Source organism: Thermobia domestica, unplaced genomic scaffold (genome assembly GCF_964235325.1).
Source record: "Thermobia domestica unplaced genomic scaffold, izTheDome1.hap1.1 HAP1_SCAFFOLD_112, whole genome shotgun sequence".
Classification (NCBI taxonomy): Eukaryota; Metazoa; Arthropoda; class Insecta; order Zygentoma; family Lepismatidae; genus Thermobia; species Thermobia domestica.
Window position 1 is genome coordinate 211,612 of NW_027655888.1, and position 7,763 is coordinate 219,374.

Sequence of the window (7,763 nt, forward strand, 5' to 3'; positions counted from 1 at the left end):
GATATATTACCTAAAAAGTGATATATGTAGGGAAATGTCAAACCCCTCCAAGGTCCATTATGATGAAACTGCCTAAATTAGCCCTCCAGTACAATATCCCTAAATTAGCCATAACCCACTCCCCTATCATGACAAGATTTAACTACAAGTTGTTCTTTTGAAAATTGTACACTTTCTAAGGGTATGGTTATGCCGAAATTTTACTGTTTCGTTCTTTCCTTTCCAATCTTCCCATCTGGAACCATCTTAAAGAGAACAGCGTGTTTATGCCGAGTTTAGTGATCAATTTTCCTCATTCAAACGCAAATCAAGATTAGCAGCAAATATGTTGAAACTGTTCTCTGAAGCTCAACAACAGCACATTTTCAGTTTTAAAAAAATGGCATCTTTAATTCTATTTTAAACCTCGCGGAACAAGAGCTGATGTGTTGTGTGTGTGTGTGTGTGTGTGTAAAAGAGAGAGAGAGATCGAGCGAGTGAGAGAGTAGTCAGTCTGTCTGTCCACTTGATCGTCCACTGCAAAAAATAAACACGTTTATTTCTTGATAAAAGAAAGGAAATGTGAAACTTAATGCATCATGCGGTATCACCAAGTTCCATTTAAAAGAATGTGTTTGTTTAGCTTTTTCCATCCCGTTGAAAGAGTAATAGGGAAGGTTTAAATACAAAAAAAAAAAAAAAAAACCTTCGGTATAACTGTACTTTAAGGAATTTAGTTTACCAAAATACCATTACATATTTACTTAGTTACTATTAAATCTAACACCCCTTCCGATTTCAACATTAATTGAAAAAAATTCACCCATACAAACCAAACTCCTCCTTGTGGTGTACACGTGCCATTGCTACTTGCTATAAACAGAGTTGCTATACAACGATGCAGTTATATTGATGTTTGGCGTGAGTCAATAAGCTTGTCACGTGCTGTTGTCAAATCTCCGGTGAGAAAGTTGGTTTGAGCGGCCGAGTATTGGAACACGTAGACGAGGGTTTTGTTTTACTAAGAACATACTATAGACGTCCAAACTCGCAAGCCCAGCTCTCAGACTCAACCGACTTAGAGTTCCATAATTGAGCGTGAGCACACGTAAGCACATGCGCTACAAGGGAATAGTGAGCCTAAACTCGAATTCGAGGAAGCACGAGTTCCAATGAGATTAATAAGCAGGAGCACGGGTGAGTGTTAACCGCATTAAAGAGAATGAGACCACGTCATTAGCAAACGCGAAAGCTAACTCAAGCGAGAGTGAGTCTGAGAAAAAGTGAACTTCATTGGGATTAATGATGCCGAGTTTTTTTGGAGATAATGAGCTTGTGCCAGTGGGAACCTCAGTGAGTATAGAAGATGGGGCATCTTTGATACATGCAGCCTGTCGACGGAATCTGACTCCATTTTTAGAGTTAGCTACGTCGCTGTAAATGGATTGATCGATGTTGGATGAGCGTTCAAGGTCAAACGTCAATTTGACTGCCTCATACAAATAATCAGATAAAGTGTCTTATTCTCGTCCACCGCTGAATCTTAGTTTGCGTCATACCCCTTCCCCTTTATGTCGATCATTATTTTGTATATAACAAATGTATTTATTATCATTAAATATCATAATTTTTCACTTTAGAAAACTCAAACAGCGATTACAATTCGAGAAATAATATTCTTTTAGCATTGTAGTACTGGAAGCAGCAATATAAATAATACATTAAAATGTAAACAAACTCTGGGAACGAGAAAAAGTTCAACTAGTGTTCCCACGAGACGTGAGACTAGAAATAAGGTTTCCTTATCTCATTTTTCCTAAATTCTCGAAAAGCTTTTCTAGTCTCATCTCGCTTTGAATATTTATGAAGAAAATATATGTCCTAATCTTAACAAAAAAAAAAGTCATCCAGAAGTTATTAGAGTCCTTCCGCGTTACGAGAGGTCGACGAAAGATTTGATATAACAATATTTATTGTTGGAGTATATGTTATAATGACTTACGTATCTTTAAATGTTGATAAATTCCATTCATTGTGTTCGTACAATCACTTTATCAATTTATAGTTTTTATACCATGAATCACGTAATATTTAAACAATGTTTCAGATGTAACACTTGGATGGACTAGTTTTTCTCACTAAATTAATGAAATTTCCGTCTCGTCTCGAAAATGAGGCGAGACTTACCTCATGGACAATGCAACTCACTAATCTCATTGGGTTTTATCCTCACAATGGTGCTCACATTCACTGGAACTCGGACCGTACTTCATTATCCAATTACAGACTTGCGCTGACATGGATTCGCGTTTAATAACTTAACTTGAACGATCTTGAGCCAGCCGGGAAATGTTTGAGTTTAACGTCCCACGATTATGCCTGTTAGGCTAAGGAAGACGATAATTATAACAACTGAATGATGATGGAAGCATTGCTGGAGTGACAAAGTGGGAGGAAACGGGAGTAACCCGAGAAACCCCACGGACACCATGTTGTCCTCCAGAAACTTTACTGGCCAGGGATCGAACCAGGGACCCAACGCACCAGAAATAAGCACTCTACCACTGAGCCACCGTGCGTTCTCAAAGAGCCAGCCGGATTTGCGAATTTGGACACCTCTGGCCTGTTAACCATGTTGGTCCCGGAGTCCCACACAAGGGACATAAAATATGACGATATTGTTATTGCTTTACAACTTTAAAATCCGACTGGCAACATTGAAAACTGTTTACAAGGGATTATCCAAGGATCTTATAAAATAGAGGATATGCCCTTACAACAAAATCATGAAGCCATACGTCACAGTTTCGCCACCCCTACTCTGCCCACTCCGCCCAATAGGATCGCAATGTTTTGAGCCAACAATCATGGCGGAAACGAAAATAACCAATCAGACAATGGCAGAAACGAGAGTACCCAATCAGACGTGCCGATGCTCGGTTGTTTTTTGGCTTCATCGATTTAATAGGATGAAGATACATGTGGGCAGATCCTCTATTTACAACATTCTTGGGATTATCCATCTATGATCATCCCCTATAAAGAGTTTTCAATGTTGCCAGTCTGATTTTAAAGTTGTAAAGAAATAATAATAATGTCATATTTTATGTTCCTTGTTTGGGACTCCGTGACTGACATGGTTAATTAGCAGCAGGAAACCTGTAAGAAATCACATTTCAATCATCCCTTACGCGTGTTGGGATCAGCTCAGAAGAATTGAGTAAAGCAGAAATCGTTTTCTTGTAGGAAGACAGGAGAATTTGGAGGGCGGGGATCGCAAAATGGTCCATACGACATATACACCCGTGCCGTGCGTACTGGAGCAATCATGTAAAGAGTGTTAACAATTAAAATTCCATGATTGTTTTCAATGATCTATATTTTAATCATTTCCAATCTGATGCTACAGGAAATGTATCTGTAGAAGAGCAAACAAAAGCACCAGAGACCGTAGTCAACGGCGCTTATCAAGGAATTACGTAACCATCGAATGCATGGGAGTTCTTTCGGCTTCATGCACACGCAACGTACCTTCCCTTGTTCACCAACACCGGATGGAGCAGTTGCCTGTTGCTATGCCATGAAAAGATACTCTTGTTTCCAACTGAATTTCAGACAATTATTCTTGCTATATAAATTTAGACTGAAACAACATCTTTCGTGTTTTAAATTGTAACATGTGTTCTATTAATCCTACACTTTGACTGGAGATAGGTGAACAGTTCAAGTTCTTGCTTTGTAGTCGGAAGATTCCGAGTTCGAAATCCGTCGTAGTCCATGTCATCGTAACGGTGGTTTCCCCCAAATTTACATGGTGAATACTGGGCTTCTATTAGGGATGGCCATTTCCGGAAAAAGAGTTTTCCGGTTTCCGGAAATCACATTTTCCGTTTTCCGTTTTTCCGGAAAATTTTCCGTCTTCCGTTTTTCCGGAAAATGTGACCTCCCTAGCCTCTATTTGTTACGTGGCCAGATTCTAATCAACCTCGTTCCAAAAATTCCGTTCGATCTTTCATTGCTATTGTTCACAGCAGTGGTCCCCAACATTTTTTCAATGGCGACACACTTTACTGAATGCCTACCATATCGTTCTTGAAACTCTTCTTCAACTTTTAATAAACAACTAGCAGAATGCCCGTTCTTCGCACAGGGGAAATAGGTTTCATTTTGGATATAAAAGACACCAAAACTGTCACCAATCAACTTAGGGACCCCCAAAACTGTGAATTCGACACTAATATCGGACATTTTTAATTATTTATACATGCCACTATCCCCCTTAGGAGTATTAATGGGGGTTGAATTTGGATTGTAAAATGCATCAAAAGTGTCACTGTTCGTCTCAGAAACACCGAAAATTATGAATTCGACACTAAATCGGTAATTTTGGATCACATTTTTATGTATCCCGCCCTCCCTCAAGTTGCGGGACTGAATTTGGATTTAAACGCCTCGGAAGTGCCACTGTTCATCTTAGCAAGTCCGAAAACTATGAATTCAACACTAATATCGGACATTTTCAATAATTTGTATACAATGCAATCCGGAGGGAGTTGTATACAACGCAATCCGGAGTTTAGGATAGTACAACTTTTGAACCTGAAACGATACACAAATAATGGTTATACCAAAATGAAGCCTTGTTCATGTATATATTTTAAAACTAAAAAGCAATGGTTGAAGTTTACTAGGAACCACACAGTGTTGCCAGATGTAACCGAAGGTGTAAATCAATTTTTTTCCAAAACACGTAAATTGACTCATAACTCATACGTATGGATGTTCTGTCGTTAATTTTCAGTTTGTTTAGTTGGAGTAGCTTGGAAACTATGAATCAGAAAAAATAATTTTTCATTTCCACCAATAACTAATCGGATGGGGCCTCTATAAGGAGGTACTAGGGAAATCGTAGTTTTCATAAATTAACACCCTGAATTGGCAACACTGCTGATGTTTCAGTGCATCAAAAGGTGCATTAAGGATCTGTCTACATTATGCAATTAATGAAAAGAACGAAAAACAAACTTTGAAATTATCATGATAAAACTTTTACTTACGTGTACCCGGCAACGCTGCAATTATCACGAAATGAGTTATCAGCTCTATAACAGATGCTGGGAGTGCCCCCTGTTTAGATTCAAACACTGATTCACATGTTTCACCATGTTGGCAGCAACTTTACGAAGAGTAGAAGTGTTAATGTTCTCAATGGCACTTCGAATGTTCGTTTCCAGGTCTTGTATAGCTCGAGGATTGTTCTTGTTTACTTCTTGCTTTAAGTAGCCCCATTGAAATGAAAAGCAGTGTTGCCGGTGCATGTAAGTAAAAGTTTTACCATGGTAATTTCAAAGTTTCTTTCTCGTTGTTGTCAGGAATTGCATAATGTAGACAGATTCTTAACACACCTTTCAATGCACTGAAGCATCAGCAAAGTTGCCAATTCAGAGTGTTAATTTATGAAAACTACGATTTCATAAATCCCCCTAACAGAGGCCTCATCCGATTAGTTATCGGTTGAAATGAAAATTCTTTTTTCTGCTTCATAGTTTCCGAGCTACTCCAACTAAACAAACTGAAAATTAACGACAGAACATCCATACGTATGAGTTATGAGTCAATTTACGTGTTTTGACAAAAAAAAAAAAAAATGATTTACACCTTCGGTTACATCTGGCAACACTGTGTGGTTCCTAGTAAACTTCAACCGTTGCTTTTCAGTTTTAAAATATATACATGAACAAGGCCTCATTTTGGTATAACCATTCTTTGTGTATCGTTTCAGGTTCAAAAGTTGTACTATCCTAAACTCTGGGTTGCATTGTATATTGGACACCCTGTATATATCCCCCTCCCCTTCCCTAAGTTCCACCGTCGAAGTAAAATGATGAAAACCATCCCAGACCCAAACCTCATCTATGTTGAAAATTTGATTGAGATCGGTCGAGTGGTTCAAGACTTATTAAGTCACAAACATAGTCACTTTCATATTTATTTATATAGACTAGCTGAACCTGCGCTCTCTACACAGCGCATCATTCGCATATGAGCATAAATCTCCTTCCCATTCCTCACAACATATGTACATGTCCCTTCACAGACACAAGTGAAAGACGTCTTGATAAAAAAAAAAAAAAAAAAATCGGCAAGGGGTATCATAAAGGGGAGATTTTTCGATTATTTTTTCTCCATATCTCGCACCGTTTGCAAGATTTGAGCCTACTTCCGGTTGGAGTTTCTAATTCATGTATGACCAGTGTTTTCTTTCTTCTTGCATGCAGTATGTAATAAGCAAATACATTACATATACAATTAATTATAATGTCAGTTATATATGGTGTTCATTGGGCAAAACACTTAAAAAATAAAGCTTTATCTTTACACGTTAAACTCGAGAAATGGTTATCCTTCCTTTTTCATTATTATTTAGCCATGAAACATACGCCTGAGATATATACAACCCCAATATACAACAATGTGCTGTTGCAATGTATAACGCGTAGGATATGATGCTTTAGTTTTTTTTTTTTTTATTTCAACGCTTCCAGTGTATCCTAATAAATGTAATAAAGAAATAATGGCCATGTTCTTTTTTAAAAATATTCAATTAGAACTGGACAATCTATGCAAAATTTCCAATCGATCAGTGAAAACGTCATCTTTCTAGAACCTGTAGTTTTCGAGATCTCATTGTTGAAAGGATTTACCACAAACATATAAACGTCCTCAACATATAGTTTAAAAGAACTCGGAAGATAGAAACACGACTCACATGCATTGATTTTGGAGAAGGCTTATTAAAATACAAAGGCTCTGAACAATAATTTTATATCATAAACTTTATGAGAAAGATATAGTTAATTAATTTAGACTATTTAAAGTGCAAATACTTAAAATGTTTGTCTCTGTTAAACGTGAAATCACACATAACTGTAAATGAAAGATTTGAAAGCTAAAGTTATAGGTTGGAGCTCAGGCGCTTTTAATTGCTATTGTAGCATTTTATTTCAATTGGATAGATTGGGAAAAAGAGGAAGAAACTGGTAAACAGACTGGTGAAGAAAAAAAGATTATAGTGAAAAATACAGTGAAGGAAGAAGAGGGAGAGGGTAGAGTTTGCAACTGATGAACAGTATAAAAACAGATAATAGCTATACCAGCACATAGAAGCTTCTGAGTTCGCGGTCCAGTTTCCCTGCTTATCTATATCGCAATCAGTGGTGGCTCTGGAGGGAGGTTATATTAGTAAAAAATTAAATTTTACCGCCGGAATTTACGGGAAGAAAACTTCGTACAGCTTCCGAAAGGTGTATACAAGAATCATGGAAGCTTTTCCCCCTTATCTTGTAATGATAATATTTCAATTTTTACCTGTGTAACTTCCCTCAAGAGTCGCCTCTGATCTTTACATAAAATAGTAAGATCTGAGATCTTCCTTTCGATCAAATATTCTATCATTAAACTACTAAAAATACGCAAATGAAGGAGCAATAAACGCATTTTCCTTGAAACTATACTTTGAAAAGTAAATTGGAAAATACGTCTTTGAATCGGCTTTCTGCCAAAAGATTTCTGAAGCGAAAAAAATGAGAAATAAACATTATGTTTAGCAATATAGGCCATGGACTATGAAGACATTAAAAACAAACTCCCACGGCGATTGATCAACATGCAATATATTTGCACATCGTTCAACTAATGTTTTTAACGTACGCGTAGGTCAGGAAATGGTTGATGTTAAAAAAAATATATATATAAAAAAACCTCCTACGCACATGGATTGAGTA